Source organism: Saccoglossus kowalevskii, chromosome 20, assembly GCF_978046115.1.
Source record: "Saccoglossus kowalevskii chromosome 20, keSacKowa6.1, whole genome shotgun sequence".
Taxonomy (NCBI): domain Eukaryota; kingdom Metazoa; phylum Hemichordata; class Enteropneusta; family Harrimaniidae; genus Saccoglossus; species Saccoglossus kowalevskii.
The window spans coordinates 27,904,941-27,926,694 of NC_140660.1; the positions used below are offsets into that span (position 1 = coordinate 27,904,941).

General features: G+C 36.3%; 1 protein-coding gene across 1 annotated transcript in view; it reads right to left on the minus strand.

Moving 5' to 3' along the window:
* Window positions 1-21,754, minus strand: part of LOC100370511 (ras-related protein Rab-27A-like) — a 95,373-nt gene that overhangs the window by 15,143 nt on the left and 58,476 nt on the right. The gene's annotated exons all lie outside the window — the stretch shown is intronic.

Below are 21,754 nucleotides of genomic sequence, written 5' to 3' on the forward strand. Positions count from 1 at the left end.
CCTTCCTTCCTCATACAGGCACCATGGACTACATTGCAACCAAACTTCCTATTCAATTACCAGGGAATCTCATGTCGTCCTCATGACAGTATTTTATAGAACGGTGGCTGTCTCGCCATGCATGCACAAGATATGGGTCTCATATGAACAAAGATGGCGACTGACTGTTGCATAGAAACAGAGACGTTACCAAGCTTTAATTAGATAATTCTTTGGTGATACAACGGCATCAAAGGAGGTGATGGTGGTTATCAGAGCATGTCACTCACAGGCCAAAAACTCAGTCACTATTTCCATTAGAAAAATGCATTGCATTGTGGGAAAAGCAATTTTTTTCAACATAAGTGTTGGCACAAGAACCACCACTCTACAACATTTACCACCTAATGTACTGAATTTATGAAATGAAATACATGTAGATTTTACTCTGATAAATCTGGGCCTGCATGTCCCAAAATATAACAAAAAATTACATTCTACATCCAGGAATAACATCAGTCAGGTTTGGTTTTCATGATTTCTTGCATATTGAGAAAGGCAGGCATATAAGGTTAAAGTTGAGCACAGGATCTGTACAAGATGCAACACAAATTCAATTGAGGATGAATTCCATTATGTTATGAAATGCCCCCAACATATTACAATTAGGAGCAAATTGTTTGACTCAATTAAAAATAAAACTGTTAATTTCTATTTGATGGATGAAGATTCAAAATTTAAATACATTATGGGTAACACTTCCACATTAATACAGCTTGGCATTTTTATAAAAGAATGTATGGTAATGTGATACAGTAATTATCAACTCCCTGATTCTTCCAAGCCATTTTGTTAAACTGTATTTTTTTCTTGTTTTGTTTGTGTTTGTTTATGTATTGATGTATTGGTTTTTAGTTATAGATTTGACTATGTTCTACTTGAAATGAATAATGTCAATAAAGTTATTATTATTATTATTATTATTATTATTATTATTATTATTAAAGCATGATCTTACAGTGAACATGGTTTATTACCAAGACTATCATCAGATTACCTCCTGAAGAAATAAAATGCACCTCAAACAAATATAAATATATGTCATCAGATTACCTCCTTGTTCCTGATCATTTCAAGAGAGGTGTTGGAACTATTATATGAAATATTAGAATTATAAATGACTTATGGGATCTGAATTGGTGCTTTACATGTATATGCGAATTTTAAATGTGAATAGCTGCCGATTTTTTTTTACTGTTTCCTAATATTCTTCAATATTTCTGGAAATGAACCCTAATTTTTGAGCCAACAGAGTAAATTTCTAGTTTTTACTCAAAAAAATTGGTTATTTTGTCCCAATCATCTGAAGGAAATTGAAGACTATAATTGGGACTGTTTTGTGAATTTGTGATGAAAAGAGGGAACTGGTGGTGAAAAGGTTAAGTTACACTAAGACTATTTAAGCATACTGTAAAATTTTCACGGGGTTTAATTTTCACTGATACCATTTCAGGCATATTCAGTGGCTTTTAAGTTAGATAATGTGTTCTATGCTAAATTTTACATATTCACTGGGTTTTAATTTAGCACATTTTCCAGTCAGCGAAATAAGCAAAATTAAAACCCAGTGAATAATTAACCCCTTTACAGTAGTATGGGACCCATGTCAACTGCATACTGTCTCGCTATTTACCAGTTTGCACCAAAATCAGGTAATTACGATTAGCGGTAATTGAAGCGTGGTTTTGATGAGATTCACAAGGTGTACGTTCTCATCAATCCCAGACGCAGTCATGTGATAGCTAATTAAATTACTCAAGCTTCTCTGTACTGTATAATTTGACTGCACTGTGTAGACGTATACTTGGAGTAATGATGACATCCTCGGTACATAGTTAAACTATAGGTACCTTGCCTCTAATGCAAGAGTTAAAGGGTGGCAGTCGTTTTGCTGCGCATGTGCGACATTTGTGTTGATAAACATTGATTTTCCCACAATCCAATGCGCTCTTCTAATGGGAATCACAAGTATGAGGTTTGACCTGGGTGCGACTTGCACTAATTACCGCCGGTGACTTCTTCAATACCTTCCTCCAATCACCTAAAACTAACTACTAGTAAAGCTTGGTAACGTTTAAGTTTGTACTCGTTGATCTGAGCAACAGTCAAAGTTGCCATCTTTGACTGTATGAGACCAATATATCACATGCATGCATGGCACGATGATTAACGCCCTTTAAAATGCATATTAAACATTACATTTTTTAGCAACACATGTAATCAATATATTATGTCCCACTGGTTTAGAATAGACAAAGAAATTACAGAAAAATACCCAAAATTTTACTCCAGCATCTTAGCAGAGAGAAAAACATTACCATGCGTTCAAAATTATGTTAATTGCAATTCATTTTGAAACATTGCAATTCATTTCGGCTATCCGTAGATGCATTCAGTCGGCAATATGTTAAATGCAATTTCTATAGATGATGAAATAAACTGAATGAAAATAAGAATGAAGTGGAAATAAAATACCCAACCATACAATGTAAATTACTAGACAAAATTCACATAGTGAAAAATACATGTACATCTACACAATACAACTACAATACAACAATGAAAAATACCTGTTCAAGGACTCAATACCAAAATATATAGACAGACAAAGAACAGACAAAATGTATAGAAATGTTTTGAAAAGATAAGCACATCCAACATACATGTGTATCATTCTGGTTCATAATTAAATAGTCTCTAGTCTCTGTATGAAATCTAAGAAGTAATCCATATAAGTGATAGTAATGACCTATGTAATCCGTGTATCAGTGATAGTAATGACCTATGTAATCCGTGTATCAGTGATAGTAATGACCTATGTAATCCGTGTATCAGTGATATTAATGACCTATGTAATCCGTGTATCAGTGATATTAATGACCTATGTAATCCGTGTATCAGTGATATTAATGACTTATGTAATCCGTGTATCAGTGATAGTAATGACCTATGTAATCCGTGTATCAGTGATAGTAATGACCTATGTAATCCGTGTATCAGTGATAGTAATGACCTATGTAATCCCTGTATCAGTGATAGTATTGACCTATGTAATCCGTGTATCAGTGATAGTAATGACCTATGTAATCCATGTAACAGTGATAGTATTGGCCTATGTAATCTGTGTAACAGTGATAGTAATGACCTATGTAATCTGTGTATCAGTGATAGTAATGACCTATGTAATCCGTGTAACAGTGATAGTATTGACCTATGTAATCCGTGTATCAGTGATAGTAATGACCTATGCAATCCATGTAACAGTGATAGTAATGACCTATGTAATCCGTGTAACAGTGATATTATTGACCTATGTAATCCGTGTAACAGTGATAGTAATGACCTATGTAATCCGTGTATCAGTGATAGTAATTACCTATGTAATCCGTGTAACAGTGATAGTATTGACATATGTAATCTGTGTAACAGTGATAGTATTGACCTATGTAATCTGTGTATCAGTGATAGTAATGACCTATGTAATTCGTGTAACAGTGATAGTATTGACCTATGTAATCCGTGTATCAGTGATAGTAATGACCTATGTAATCCGTGTAACAGTGATAGTATTGACCTATGTAATCAGTGTAACAGTGATAGTAATGACCTATGTAATCAGTGTAACAGTGATAGTATTGACCTATGTAATCAGTGTAACAGTGATAGTAATGACCTATGCAATCCATGTAACAGTGATAGTATTGACCTATGTAATCAGTGTAACAGCGATAGTAATGACCTATGCAATCCATGTAACAGTGATAGTAATGACCTATGTAATCCGTGTAACAGTGATATTATTGACCTATGTAATCAGTGTAACAGTGATAGTAATGACCTATGCAATCCATGTAACAGTGATAGTATTGACCTATGTAATCAGTGTAACAGCGATAGTAATGACCTATGCAATCCGTGTAACAGTGATAGTATTGACCTATGCAATCCATGTAACAGTGATAGTAATGACCTATGTAATCAGTGTAACAGCGATAGTAATGACCTATGCAATCCATGTAACAGTGATAGTATTGACCTATGTAATCCATGTAACAGTGATAGTATTGACCTATGTAATCCGTGTAACAGTGATAGTAATGACCTATGCAATCCATGTAACAGTGATAGTATTGACCTATGTAATCCATGTAACAGTGATAGTATTGACCTATGTAATCCGTGTAACAGTGATAGTATTGACCTATGTAATCAGTGTAACAGTGATAGTATTGACCTATGTAATCAGTGTAACAGTGATAGTAATGACCTATGTAATCCATGTAACAGTGATAGTAATGACCTATGTAATCAGTGTAACAGTGATAGTAATGACCTATGTAATCAGTGTAACAGTGATAGTAATGACCTATGTAATCAGTGTAACAGTGATAGTAATGACCTATGTAATCCATGTAACAGTGATAGTAATGACCTATGTAATCAGTGTAACAGTGATAGTAATGACCTATGTAATCCATGTAACAGTGATAGTAATGACCTATGTAATCAGTGTAACAGTGATAGTAATGATCTATGTAATCCATGTAACAGTGATAGTAATGATCTATGTAATCCATGTAACAGTGATAGTAATGACCTATGTAATCCATGTAACAGTGATAGTAATGACCTATGTAATCCATGTAAGAGTGATAGTAATGACCTATGTAATCCATGTAACAGTGATAGTAATGACCTATGTAATCCATGTAACAGTGATAGTAATGACCTATGTAATCAGTGTAACAGTGATAGTAATGACCTATGTAATCCATGTAACAGTGATAGTAATGACCTATGTAATCCATGTAACAGTGATAGTAATGACCTATGTAATCAGTGTAACAGTGATAGTAATGACCTATGCAATCCATGTAACAGTGATAGTATTGACCTATGTAATCCATGTAACAGTGATAGTATTGACCTATGTAATCAGTGTAACAGTGATAGTAATGACCTATGTAATCCATGTAACAGTGATAGTAATGACCTATGTAATCAGTGTAACAGTGATAGTAATGACCTATGTAATCCATGTAACAGTGATAGTAATGACCTATGTAATCAGTGTAACAGTGATAGTAATGACCTATGTAATCAGTGTAATAGTGATAGTAATGACCTATGTAATCCATGTAACAGTGATAGTAATGACCTATGTAATCCATGTAACAGTGATAGTAATGACCTATGTAATCAGTGTAACAGTGATATTATGTTAAGGTAGAAGCCTACTCATAATTTTTTGTGGAAAGTTGGTCATAAATTGCTTGACAATGTTCATTGGTTTATTATGTGAAATCATGAAGATATTGTCCCATGGCACCATAAAATAGCATTCTATTGTGTGTTACAGTGACATATTTTGAGAAGCTTGTCCAAAGAACAAAATGTTGAAGAAAAATTGTCATTTTTGTAATTTTTTCAAACCCCAATTTTTTTTAAAAATTCAGGACAAAAAAAGTACCCTTTAATTAATTCACTATACATGTCACCATGTCTCTACCATAGAAACTCGTGATAAAAGTGTTTTAATAAGGACAAAAAGCCACTATCCAATAAAATACAAGCATTATTTTCTCAAAAATTAGACTGGTGACCCACAACTACATTTTTGTACCCATTATCAATATCCTTATATTGCCCGGAAGTACAATTTATTGTAAAATGAATAAATTCTGGGCATCTTCATTATTGTATAGGCTTCTACCTTAAGCATAGGCACACCTAATCCTCAAAAAGTTTGATTGTTCAGGCTATTTTTATCTACAACACCCTTGATTTAACACATTACTAAATATCTCTGTTATATATCATATATTTCAGCTATATGTTGAAGCTTCCAGCAAACTTCATGATTTGAAAAGTTTTGCACGGCTGAATTCAGCTAAGTACAAAATAGTTTTTTCTTTTCCAATTTCCAACTGCTTTAAACTACAGTACTTCACAAATGAAGAGAAATTAGAAAGTGAAATACACTACTATACCATACATGTCATTTTAAGTCAACCTTTTCAGATATTTAATTCACATTTCTGTGGATGACATGTTTTTAAAAGATGATTATTTTTTCCAGAATTATTATAGATTATTTTAGCCATTGATACTAAAAGAGACGCAATTTATTATAGCCATATCTGAATAAAAATGACAAAAGTGACTGTCAAAGGTTAGCAGAATTCAAACCTACATATACCTAGGTGAAGCAAACAAGGAAATGTACAGAACAGATTGAGTGTACACTATCATTTAACTAGCATAGCTGACTTTTAAACTATCACTTATCTGAATTGTTATCTGTCTAAATATATAAAATGGGTAAATACTAGGAAGAATATATTGAAATTATTGATAACAATGATACTCACTTTAAAATTAATAATAAATTATGAAAAGACAAAGTCATCTGATAGCTATAGATAGGAAGTTAAGTTACGCCGGGACTGCACTGTAAACCAGATATTGAGTGACAAATATTGCTAAAAATGAATCTGTACAAGTCATACTGTACACCCGTAATAACATACAGACAACCTTGTGCTAGACACTGACATAGTACATCAATTTAATACTATCTGTCAAATAAAATATTTATGAATTCAGGACTTTGTCATCAATATTCACAACAGTGTGTCTCTTTTAGAATATTGCAATTGAGCTAATGCAGCATAAAATGAGTTTGACAGTATATGCATTAGAGTAATTAGTAAGAGTGTTCAGGTCAGTTTACAAGAATTAATGTACAGGCACTAATCAACCTCTATATAGTACAGCCTGGGTATGGTCCAAGTGTTCAGGTCACTTTACAAGAACCAATCTACAGGCACACATCAAACTCTATATAGTACAGCCTGGGTATGGTCCAAGTGTTCAGGTCACTTTACAAGAACCAATCTACAGGCTCTCATCAACCTCTATATAGTACAGCCTGGGTATGATCCAAGTGTTCAGATCACTTTACAAGAACTAATCTACAGGCTCTCATCAACCTCTATATAGTACAGCCTGGGTATGGTCCAAGTGTTTAGATCACTTTACAAGAACCAATCTACAGGCACTCATCAACCTCTATATAGTACAGCCTGGGTATGGTCCAAGTGTTCAGGTCACTTTACAAGAACCAATCTACAGGCTCTCATCAATCTCTATATAGTACAGCCTGGGTATGATCCAAGTGTTCAGATCACTTTACAAGAACTAATCTACAGGCTCTCATCAACCTCTATATAGTACAGCCTGGGTATGGTCCAAGTGTTCAGGTCACTTTACAAGAACCAATCTACAGGCACTCATCAACCTATATATAGTACAGCCTGGGTATGGTCCAAGTGTTCAGGTCACTTTACAAGAACCAATCTACAGACACTCATCAACCTCTATATAGTACAGCCTGGGTATGGTCCAAGTGTTCAGGTCACTTTACAAGAACCAATCTACAGGCACTCATCAACCTCTATATAGTACAGCCTGGGTATGGTCCAAGTGTTCAGGTCACTTTACAAGAACCAATCTACAGGCTCTCATCAACCTCTATATAGTACAGCCTGGGTATGGTCCAAGTGTTCAGGTCACTTTACAAGAACCAATCTACAGGCACTCATCAACCTCTATATTGTACAGCCTGGGTATGGTCCAAGTGTTCAGGTCACTTTACAAGAACTAATCTACAGGCACACATCAACCTCTATATAGTACAGCCTGGGTATGATCCAAGTGTTCAGATCAATTTACAAGAACCAATCAACAGGCACTCATCAACCTCTATATAGTACAGCCTGGGTATGGTCCAAGTGTTTAGATCACTGTACAAGAACCAATCTACAGGCACTCATCAACCTCTATATAGTACAGCCTGGGTATTGTCCAAGTGTTCAGGTCACTTTACAAGAACTAATCTACAGGCACTCATCAACCTCTATATAGTACAGCCTGGGTATGGTCCAAGTGTTCAGGTCACTTTACAAGAACCAATCTACAGGCTCTCACCAATCTCTATATAGTACAGCCTGGGTATGGTCCAAGTGTTCAGGTCACTTTACAAGAACTAATCTACAGGCACTCATCAACCTCTATATAGTACAGCCTGGGTATGGTCCAAGTGTTTAGATCACTTTACAAGAACCAATCTACAGGCACTCATCAACCTATATATAGTACAGCCTGGGTATGGTCCAAGTGTTCAGGTCACTTTACAAGAACCAATCTACAGACACTCATCAACCTCTATATAGTACAGCCTGGGTATGGTCCAAGTGTTCAGGTCACTTTACAAGAACCAATCTACAGGCTCTCATCAACCTCTATATAGTACAGCCTGGGTATGGTCCAAGTGTTCAGATCACTTTACAAGAACCAATCTACAGGCACACATCAACCTCTATATAGTACAGCCTGGGTATGGTCCAAGTGTTCAGGTCACTTTACAAGAACCAATCTACAGGCACACATCAACCTCTATATAGTACAGCCTGGGTATGGTCCAAGTGTTCAGGTCACTTTACAAGAACTAATCTACAGGCACTCATCAACCTCTATATAGTACAGCCTGGGTATGGTCCAAGTGTTCAGGTCACTTTACAAGAACCAATCTACAGGCACTCATCAACCTCTATATAGTACAGCCTGGGTATGGTCCAAGTGTTCAGGTCACTTTACAAGAACCAATCTACAGGCTCTCATCAACCTCTATATAGTACAGCCTGGGTATGGTCCAAGTGTTCAGGTCACTTTACAAGAACCAATCTACAGGCACACATCAAACTCTATATAGTACAGCCTGGGTATGGTCCAAGTGTTCAGGTCACTTTACAAGAACCAATCTACAGGCTCTCATCAACCTCTATATAGTACAGCCTGGGTATGATCCAAGTGTTCAGATCACTTTACAAGAACTAATCTACAGGCTCTCATCAACCTCTATATAGTACAGCCTGGGTATGGTCCAAGTGTTTAGATCACTTTACAAGAACCAATCTACAGGCACTCATCAACCTCTATATAGTACAGCCTGGGTATGGTCCAAGTGTTCAGGTCACTTTACAAGAACCAATCTACAGGCTCTCATCAATCTCTATATAGTACAGCCTGGGTATGATCCAAGTGTTCAGATCACTTTACAAGAACTAATCTACAGGCTCTCATCAACCTCTATATAGTACAGCCTGGGTATGGTCCAAGTGTTCAGGTCACTTTACAAGAACCAATCTACAGGCACTCATCAACCTATATATAGTACAGCCTGGGTATGGTCCAAGTGTTCAGGTCACTTTACAAGAACCAATCTACAGACACTCATCAACCTCTATATAGTACAGCCTGGGTATGGTCCAAGTGTTCAGGTCACTTTACAAGAACCAATCTACAGGCACTCATCAACCTCTATATAGTACAGCCTGGGTATGGTCCAAGTGTTCAGGTCACTTTACAAGAACCAATCTACAGGCTCTCATCAACCTCTATATAGTACAGCCTGGGTATGGTCCAAGTGTTCAGGTCACTTTACAAGAACCAATCTACAGGCACTCATCAACCTCTATATTGTACAGCCTGGGTATGGTCCAAGTGTTCAGGTCACTTTACAAGAACTAATCTACAGGCACACATCAACCTCTATATAGTACAGCCTGGGTATGATCCAAGTGTTCAGATCAATTTACAAGAACCAATCAACAGGCACTCATCAACCTCTATATAGTACAGCCTGGGTATGGTCCAAGTGTTTAGATCACTGTACAAGAACCAATCTACAGGCACTCATCAACCTCTATATAGTACAGCCTGGGTATTGTCCAAGTGTTCAGGTCACTTTACAAGAACTAATCTACAGGCACTCATCAACCTCTATATAGTACAGCCTGGGTATGGTCCAAGTGTTCAGGTCACTTTACAAGAACCAATCTACAGGCTCTCACCAATCTCTATATAGTACAGCCTGGGTATGGTCCAAGTGTTCAGGTCACTTTACAAGAACTAATCTACAGGCACTCATCAACCTCTATATAGTACAGCCTGGGTATGGTCCAAGTGTTTAGATCACTTTACAAGAACCAATCTACAGGCACTCATCAACCTATATATAGTACAGCCTGGGTATGGTCCAAGTGTTCAGGTCACTTTACAAGAACCAATCTACAGACACTCATCAACCTCTATATAGTACAGCCTGGGTATGGTCCAAGTGTTCAGGTCACTTTACAAGAACCAATCTACAGGCTCTCATCAACCTCTATATAGTACAGCCTGGGTATGGTCCAAGTGTTCAGATCACTTTACAAGAACCAATCTACAGGCACACATCAACCTCTATATAGTACAGCCTGGGTATGGTCCAAGTGTTCAGGTCACTTTACAAGAACCAATCTACAGGCACACATCAACCTCTATATAGTACAGCCTGGGTATGGTCCAAGTGTTCAGGTCACTTTACAAGAACTAATCTACAGGCACTCATCAACCTCTATATAGTACAGCCTGGGTATGGTCCAAGTGTTCAGGTCACTTTACAAGAACCAATCTACAGGCACTCATCAACCTCTATATAGTACAGCCTGGGTATGGTCCAAGTGTTCAGGTCACTTTACAAGAACCAATCTACAGGCTCTCATCAACCTCTATATAGTACAGCCTGGGTATGGTCCAAGTGTTCAGGTCACTTTACAAGAACCAATCTACAGGCACACATCAACCTCTATATAGTACAGCCTGGGTATGGTCCAAGTGTTCAGGTCACTTTACAAGAACCAGTCTACAGGCTCTCATCAACCTCTATAAAGTACAGCCTGGGTATGGTCCAAGTGTTCAGGTCACTTTACAAGAACCAATCTACAGGCACTCATCAACCTCTATATAGTACAGCCTGGGTATGGTCCAAGTGTTCAGGTCACTTTACAAGAACCAATCTACAGGCACTCATCAACCTCTATATAGTACAGCCTGGGTATGGTCCAAGTGTTCAGGTCACTTTACAAGAACCAATCTACAGGCTCTCTTCAACCTCTATATAGTACAGCCTGGGTATGATCCAAGTGTTCAGATCACTTTACAAGAACCAATCTACAGGCACTCATCAACCTCTATATAGTACAGCCTGGGTACGGTCCAAGTGTTCAGGTCACTTTACAAGAACTAATCTACAGGCACTCATCAACCTCTATATAGTACAGCCTGGGTATGGTCCAAGTGTTCAGGTCACTTTACAAGAACCAATCTACAGGCACTCATCAACCTCTATATAGTACAGCCTGGGTATGGTCCAAGTGTTCAGGTCACTTTACAAGAACCAATCTACAGGCTCTCTTCAACCTCTATATAGTACAGCCTGGGTATGATCCAAGTGTTCAGATCACTTTACAAGAACCAATCTACAGGCACTCATCAACCTCTATATAGTACAGCCTCGGTACGGTCCAAGTTGTGCTCAGTAATATGCCTAAATATTACAATACTACAATACTACAAAGAATAAGCTGAAATTATTGAAAATGATAATAATCACTCACTCAAATTATTAGTTTCTAAGAACAGGCAAAGCCAGCTGATAGCTTGCAGGCAAAGTTACCAGACTCTAGTGTATGTTATAAAGTACGGTGACCTGTTTGCTGAACAATGATGAATCGGTTTAAAGATTCCGTTGTCGTGATGATATGCATCATCAACTAGATTATAGTTATAGATGATGAATTGTTTTGTCGGTGATAGTATCACATGACCAGATTCGATACATGTCAGTAAACATCATGATACGTTTACTGAACAGTAAAATCTGTCGGTAAATTGACATTTACTTAGTTTTAAGCTGGCTATAATTTCTTTTCTTTTTCTTGTTGTTGTTGACTTGTATTTTAATTTTTACGCCGTTTCAAAGGCTAATAAAATATTATTAATATTAAAATTATTAATCTATCTTAGCTTGCTTTAAAAACTGTCACATATGTAAATTGTGGGTAATCTGCCTAAATATGTCTTATATTAGTAATATAGGTAAAAACTACAATTATTAATGATAATTTAACTTTTTTACTAATATGAGACATATTTTGGCGCATTTCAGATATGCGAAAGTTATAAACATAATCTGAGCTGGTTTTACATACTTTACCACTGACATTTTAATGCTCCATAAATCATTCAAATTCCGTTACTAACATTTACTCGCATTCCAGATTGACATCACATTTAAACACTTTCACCACAAGTTCCATCTTTTCATCACAAATTCACAGTCCTGTTTATAGTCTGCACTTCCCTTCAGAAGATTGAGTAAAAATTAGCCAAATTTTTTGAGTAAAAATTAAAAATTGGCTCAAATCTTGTCTGTTGGCTCCAAAATTATGATTCATTACAAAAAATATTGAAGAATATAAGAAAAAAATGCAGACAAATTTTGGTGAGAAAGTCTGGTGGTGAAAATTTAGGTTAAACACTTTTTTTTGTTTACCTCAACACAGACGTGCTATAACAAGTGACAACAAATAGAACACAGTCACTAGACGCAACAGTGTAAAGCATTTTCAAGGACATTTTTGGCTGTTACAAGTATTTCTCTTTAAATTATTACTACATATAGAGAAACAATAATAATGAATAATAAAAAGTATGCACTAGGACAGTATGAATCACATACCTCCCAATCGTCAGTTGATACAATTGTTGTTGTGTCATATGCATTCTTAGCGTAAGTCGCATGATACGTTACGTCATACATGTTGGAAACAAGTCACATGACAGTACAATTTGTCAGAGCTTGCTGCAATGATTGCTTTGATGCCTTAAAAGTAATCACCAATTTCCTTCAGTTTTCATTAGTTTAAAGCATTTCCAGAAATGTTGTCAAGGAAACTGGTCGCCCCCAGAATACCAAAGTTCATCATGTCTACTGGATCCAATATAATCTTCAATTTGATTGGATGTTACAATATTAATTCAATTAATGTATTTATTGTATTAGACTATACCAGAATGCATTGTATGGCAGTAGAGTAATAAAAATAGAATATTTATAAATAGAAAGCTATTCAAAAGTAAAAGTACCGGGGGGAGGGAGGGGGCTAATGCCATTTCCTTAACTTTTTCACCACCGGACTTTCTCACCCAAAATTTTCTGATCTTTTTTCTTCTATCCTTTAAAATTTCTGGACATGAACCCTAATTTTGGAGCTAAGTAAATTTTCAGTTTTTACTCAAAAAATGTTGCTATTTTTGTCTCAATCCTCTGAAGGAAATTGCAGACTATAAACGGGACTATTTTGTGAATTTGTGATGAAAAGAGGGTACTGGTGGTGAAACGATTAAATTATGCAGGATTTTATGTTACAGGGATGAAACAAATGAAATAAGTAGTAAATATAGGTTCAATATATTCAATATACATGGGAGATGTGCAAAGATAAAGAGGGTGACCCAAAGATTGGCAAGGGATTTTGCGTGTGGAAGATGTAAGAATGGAGCTGGAAGGGTGGTGGAACAGGAAGAAAAGTTGTGTGATGAGGTTGAGACAGTGAAGGAGTTTACATACCTGGGGGACAAGGTAAGTGTGGGTGGTGGGTGTGAGGCGGCTGTGACAGCTAGAGCAAGGTTTGCTTGGGTGAAGTTTAGGGAATGTGGAGAGTTACTATATGGGAAGAGATTTCCCTTGGAGATGAAAGGAATAGTTTATAAGAGTTGTGTGAGATCAGCATTGCTGTATGGGAGCGAGACATGGTGTTTGAGTGAAAATGAGCTGGGTATTTTAAGGAGGACAGAGAGAGCGATGGTGAGAGTGATGTGTGGGGTGAAGTTGATGGACAGAAAGAAAACTGAGGACTTGATACAGATGTTGGGTTTGAAGGAAGCGGTAGATCGGTTGGCGAAGGCAAATGGGGTACGTTGGTACGGGCATGTGCTGAGGAGGGAGGATGGGCATGTATTAAGAAGGGCCCTTGATTTAGAGGTGAGCGGTCAAAGGAATAGGGGAAGGCCAAAGAAGACGTGGAAGATGCAAGTAGAGGAGTAGAGTGGGAAGGTTGGGATGAGGATGAGGGATGCTTTAAATCGTGCAAAGTGCAGGGAGGGGGTAAGAGCGATTGCAACTAGTTTAAGGTGAATCCGGCCACCCTCGTCTTCGGGGACCAAACCGGATTTAAAACTCTGGACTACTACTACTACTACTACTGTAATGTTGTACAAAAAGTGAATGCATGATCTAACTGTTTTATGGTATTCCGTCATTGCTTTCCATGGCAACGATACATCTCAATATTTTTCTCAATGGTATGGTGTCTTACAGGGTATTTTTTAACTGATGTAAAGTAGTATTACAAAACACATTATTTGGTGGGGTTTTCATTGTGATCTGAAAAAAATGCTACTAAAATGGCATTTTTTTCTTTTAGAATTAATAATTAAAAAAAATGACAATGAGCAAAACATACTGTTGACTAATATTAAAACTATAAACTAATTTTTGCGTCAAAATATTTTCGCTGCTATTTGCGTAAAAATGTTAGATATGTCAAAAACATATTAGAAGCGAAATCTACGTTTTGGAGTGTCTTCTCTTTTTTTTTAAGGGAGAACAATTTCAGGAAAACAATATTTTGTAGCATGTTGTCGCGCTATTTGCACTAAAATGTTAGATATGTCAAAAACATATTCGGTAGAAGCGAAATCTACGTTTGGAGTGTCTGCTCTCTTTTTTTTTAAGAGAGAACAATTTCAGAAAAACAATATTTTGTAGCATTTTTTTTCTGCCATTATTAAATACAAAATTTGTCAAAATGAATAAATAAATAATAATAATACAGTTTTATTACACCATAATGAAATTACAAATTCATTTTTGGCTGAAAGTAATAAAAGGTAAGGTAAAAAGATAAGTAAAAAAAAAAGAAAAAAAAAGTTGAAATAACATAAGATTAGGTAGTAAAAAATTAATGCAGTTTGTGTTTTTTAAAACACACTTTCAGATACCGTGTCACATGTCTAATTAGTTTAGGATGGTTAGTATTAATAAGGATAATAAATTTGTTGATATTGTTTTCAGACAGGAAGGTGACGATTTCCTTAGTAAATTTGGCGTACATAGTATCCCTTTTATCAGTGTATTAGCTAAATATGATGTAAAATATGATGGTTGTCAGAAGATATAAAATGTATTACATAACACGGATTTGAAATGAACACAAAGCATGGATTCAGTAATTGTATCAGCGTTATAAGATTCAATTACATTCAACAGATGCACAGACAGTAGATGCTATTTTTAGATTTGTCGTCAACCAGTATTCAAAGTGTACATCAGAAGAAGTTATGTACACGTCAATTACATGCAATGACATTCAGGTTTTATCGTCACCTGCGTTGATGACGAGTGTTGACAATTGTTACATTCACCATGCATACAAAGTACCTATCTATACAAAGACAATAACAGGATATTACATCATTAGTTAAGTGGTCTAATTAGGAGCAATTACACCGTCAGATTGATAATTGTGGGTTTGATGTTTTTCAGATTTATACAGATATCTTCAAAGCGTTGCTCTCACTCACTCATAGCATTTCTCATTCACTCATAGCATTTCTCCATTCACTCACAGCATGTCTCTCATTCACTCAGAATTTCTCTATTCACTCATAGCATGTTTCTCATTCACTCATAGCATGTCTCTCATTCACTCATAGCATTTCTCATTCACTCATAGCATGTCTCTCATTCACTCATAGCATTTCTCTCATTCACTCATAGCATTTCTCATTCACTCATAGCATTTCTCTCATTCACTCATAGCATGTCTCTCATTCACTCATAGCATGTCTCTCATTCACTCATAGCATGTCTCTCATTCACTCATAGCATGTCTCTCATTCACTCATAGCATTTCTCTCATTCACTCATAGCATGTCTCTCATTCACTCATAGCATGTCTCTCATTCACTCAGCATTTCTCTCATTCACTCATAGCATGTCTCTCATTCACTCACAGCATGTCTCTCATTCACTCACAGCATGTCTCTCATTCACTCACAGCATGTCTCTCATTCACTCATAGCATTTCTCTCTTCACTCATAGCATGTCTCTCATTCACTCATAGCATGTCTCTCATTCACTCATAGCATGTCTCTCATTCACTCATAGCATGTCTCTCATTCACTCATAGCATGTCTCTCATTCACTCATAGCATGTCTCTCATTCACTCATAGCATGTCTCTCATTCACTCATAGCATTTCTCTCTTCACTCATAGCATGTCTCTCATTCACTCATAGCATGTTTCTCATTCACTCATAGCATTTCTCTCATTCACTCATAGCATGTCTCTCATTCACTCATAGCATGTCTCTCATTCACTCATAGCATTTCTCATTCACTCACAGCATTTCTCTCATTCACTCATAGCATGTCTCTCATTCACTCATAGCATGTCTCTCATTCACTCATAGCATGTCTCTCATTCACTCATAGCATTTCTCTCATTCACTCATAGCATTTCTCATTCACTCACAGCATGTCTCTCATTCACTCATAGCATTTCTCTCATTCACTCATAGCATTTCTCATTCACTCACAGCATTTCTCTCATTCACTCACAGCATGTCTCCCATTCACTCATAGCATTTCTCTCATTCACTCATAGCATTTCTCTCATTCACTCATAGCATTTCTCTCTTCACTCATAGCATGTCTCTCATTCACTCACAGCATGTCTCTCATTCACTCATAGCATGTCTCTCATTCACTCATAGCATGTCTCTCATTCACTCAAAGCATTTCTCTCATTCACTCATAGCATTCTCTCATTCACTCATAGCATTTCTCTCATTCACTCATAGCATTTCTCATTCACTCACAGCATTTCTCTCATTCACTCACAGCATGTCTCTCATTCACTCATAGCATTTCTCTCATTCACTCATAGCATTTCTCTCATTCACTCATAGCATTTCTCTCATTCACTCATAGCATGTCTCTCATTCACTCATAGCATTTCTCTCATTCACTCATAGCATGTCTCTCATTCACTCATAGCATGTCTCTCTTCACTCATAGCATGTCTCTCATTCACTCATAGCATTTCTCTCATTCACTCATAGCATGTCTCTCATTCACTCATAGCATTTCTCTCATTCACTCATAGCATGTCTCTCATTCACTCACAGCATTTCTCTCATTCACTCACAGCATGTCTCTCATTCACTCACAGCATGTCTCTCATTCACTCACAGCATGTCTCTCATTCACTCACAGCATGTCTCTCATTCACTCACAGCATGTCTCTCATTCACTCACAGCATTTCTCTCATTCACTCACAGCATTTCTCTCATTCACTCATAGCATGTCTCTCATTCACTCATAGCATGTCTCTCATTCACTCATAGCATGTCTCTCATTCACTCATAGCATGTCTCTCATTCACTCATAGCATGTCTCTCATTCACTCATAGCATGTCTCTCATTCACTCATAGCATGTCTCTCATTCACTCACAGCATGTCTCTCATTCACTCACAGCATGTCTCTCATTCACTCACAGCATGTCTCTCATTCACTCATAGCATGTCTCTCATTCACTCATAGCATGTCTCTCATTCACTCATAGCATTTCTCTCATTCACTCATAGCATTTCTCTCATTCACTCATAGCATTTCTCTCATTCACTCATAGCATGTCTCTCATTCACTCATAGCATGTCTCTCATTCACTCATAGCATGTCTCTCATTCACTCATAGCATTTCTCTCATTCACTCATAGCATGTCTCTCATTCACTCACAGCATTTCTCTCATTCACTCACAGCATGTCTCTCATTCACTCACAGCATGTCTCTCATTCACTCACAGCATTTCTCTCATTCACTCACAGCATGTCTCTCATTCACTCATAGCATTTCTCTCATTCACTCATAGCATGTCTCTCATTCACTCATAGCATGTCTCTCATTCACTCATAGCATGTCTCTCATTCACTCATAGCATGTCTCTCATTCACTCATAGCATGTCTCTCATTCACTCATAGCATGTCTCTCATTCACTCATAGCATGTCTCTCATTCACTCATAGCATGTCTCTCATTCACTCATAGCATTTCTCTCATTCACTCATAACCTTTTCTCTCATTCACTCATAGCATGTCTCTCATTCACTCATAGCATGTCTCTCATTCACTCATAGCATGTCTCTCATTCACTCATAGCATGTCTCTCATTCACTCATAGCATGTCTCTCATTCACTCATAGCATGTCTCTCATTCACTCATAGCATGTCTCTCATTCACTCATAGCATGTCTCTCATTCACTCATAGCATGTCTCTCATTCACTCATAGCATGTCTCTTATTCACTCATAGCATGTCTCTCATTCACTCATAGCATTTCTCATTCACTCATAGCATTTCTCTCATTCACTCATAGCATTTCTCATTCACTCATAGCATGTCTCTCATTCACTCATAGCATGTCTCTCATTCACTCATAGCATGTCTCTCATTCACTCATAGCATTTCTCTCATTCACTCATAGCATTTCTCTCATTCACTCATAGCATTTCTCTCATTCACTCATAGCATGTCTCTCATTCACTCATAGCATGTCTCTCATTCACTCATAGCATGTCTCTCATTCACTCATAGCATGTCTCTCATTCACTCATAGCATTTCTCTCATTCACTCATAGCATGTCTCTCATTCACTCATAGCATTTCTCATTCACTCATAGCATTTCTCATTCACTCATAGCATTTCTCATTCACTCATAGCATGTCTCTCATTCACTCATAGCATTTCTCTCATTCACTCATAGCATGTCTCTCATTCACTCATAGCATTTCTCTCATTCACTCATAGCATGTCTCTCATTCACTCATAGCATTTCTCATTCACTCATAGCATTTCTCTCATTCACTCATAGCATTTCTCTCATTCACTCATAGCATGTCTCTCATTCACTCATAGCATGTCTCTCATTCACTCATAGCATGTCTCTCATTCACTCATAGCATGTCTCTCATTCACTCATAGCATGTCTCTCATTCACTCATAGCATGTTTCTCATTCACTCATAGCATTTCTCTCATTCACTCATAGCATTTCTCTCATTCACTCATAGCATTTCTCTCATTCACTCACAGCATTTCTCTCATTCACTCATAGCATTTCTCTCATTCACTCATAGCATGTCTCTCATTCACTCATAGCATTTCTTTCATTCACTCATAGCATTTCTCTCATTCACTCATAGCATGTCTCTCATTCACTCATAGCATTTCTCTCATTCACTCATAGCATGTCTCTCATTCACTCATAGCATTTCTCTCATTCACTCATAGCATTTCTCTCATTCACTCATAGCATTTCTCTCAGTGTTTCTCTCATCCACTCATAGCTAGTATTCTGAAAAAAATATTTGATTTTATCATATTTGCATGTTCCCACTTTTTGTACTGTAACTTGATATTGCTTGGTAACAGGTGACAGTACAATAACTTAACTCAGATACAATATAGCTATCAACAGAACAGTGGACATTGTAACAGAACAGGGAACATTGTAACAGAACAGTGGACATTGTAACAGAACAGTGAACATTGTAACAGAACAGTGAACATTTTAACAGAACAATGAACATTGTAACAGAACAGTGGACATTGTAACAGAACAGTGGACATTGTAACAGAACAGTGAACATTTTAACAGAACAGTGAACATTTTAACAGAACAATGAACATTGTAACAGAACAGTGATCATTGTAACAGAACAGTAAACATTTTAACAGAACAATGAACATAGTAACAGAACAGTGGACATTGTAACAGAACTGAACATTGTAACAGAACAGTGAACATTGTAACAAAACTGAACATTTGTAACAGAACAGTGAACATTGTAACAGAACAGTGGACATTGTAACAAAACAGTGAACATTGTAACAAAACAGTGAACATTTGTAACAGAACAGTGAACATTTGTAACAGAACAGTGAACATTGTAACAGAACAGTAAACATTGTAACAGAACAGTGGACATTGTAACAGAACTGAACATTTTAACAGAACAGTGAACATTTTAACAGAACAGTGAACATTGTAACAGAACAGTGGACATTGTAACAAAACAGTGAACATTGTAACAGAACAGTGGACATTGTAACAGAACAGTGAACATTGTAACAGAACAGTAAACATTTTAACAGAACAGTGAACATTGTAACAGAACAGTGGACATTGTAACAGAACAGTGGACATTGTAACAGAACAGTGAACATTGTAACAGAACAGTGAACATTTGTAACAGAACAGTGAACATTGTAACAAAACAGTGAACATTGTAACAAAACAGTGAACATTTGTAACAGAACAGTGAACATTGTAACAAAACAGTGAACATTTGTAACAGAACAGTGAACATTGTAACAAAACAGTGGACATTGTAACAGAACTGAACATTGTAACAGAACAGTGAACATTGTAACAAAACAGTGAACGTTTGTAACAGAACAATGAACATTTGTAACAGAATAGTGAACATTTCACCATTGATGGCTATATGTCACATTGTAAAGATGATTTATGATATGATAAGTATCTAATCTTCTATAAATATGATATCAATAATCATTAGTATGAAGATCATATTGATATTAATACATTAGTTTTATCAGTAAAGGTTATAAGTTCAGTAAACCATTAGCAGATTGTAATAGTGATTAAGTACATTTTTTCAATATTCTGATGGCAAGTAATAATGGGCTGTTCTGCTTTTTATCTGCACCCCTTGTTGATGAGTCAGAATTTCAGGCACTCTATAACTGATCACACAATTCAGGCAAAACAGGGAAGTAAAAGTAAGATTATACCCAAATGCTATGAAAAACTAGTCGAATGGGTAAAACAAAGCAAATGACTGACATATAAACAACTAAAATCCCACGCATATCCCCGGTATATGAAATAAAGGACCCTAAGAACAAAAGTTAAAGAAAGATGCATAGATCTCATTTACACAACATGTGGAATTTTCCTGAATTTTATAGATCAGCTTCATTCTTTAATTTATCAAATTTCGGCTCAATCTACAAAATGATTCTGTATATTGTAGAATACTTTATTTTTGCTCGGAATTAATTTTTGCTATTTTCGCTGAAGGGATGATTCAGTGAAAAAAAATCCAGTGAATATACCTTTTTTCCTATATTTTACATTCAACTCATCAAAAATCAGTGAAAATAAATTCCATACAAAACACCCAAAAGCTCTTTTCAGTGAAAACAAAATTCCAGCTTAAATAAATTTTACAGTACCGGTAGTCTACTTCTCCTCACATCAAATGTTGATAACAATTTACAAACATTTTGATCAAAAACTGAAAGAAATATCTGAAACTGTCTGTATGGTTCAAAATGGTGATGAAATTTACTGAAAATTTACAAAATGTTAAAATATTTGCACTATTTTAAGGTTGAAAAAAAAAAAAAAAAAACTGGCAACAAAGCCTACAACAACACTGGTAAAGCTTTTAATAAACACCAGTAAAACATCTACATGTGAATTCCATAATTTAATTTGAAAGATTTGTGGATACAAAATTTCACAAAAGCCACAGATTTGTTATGGATTTGATCGAAATATTCAATTTTTGAAATTAAAATTGTTTACACAATACATTAGCAAATCAAAATATTGTGTAGAGTCACCATGAGCAATCATAGGGCGGTGTTTATGCAGCATATATATTTGC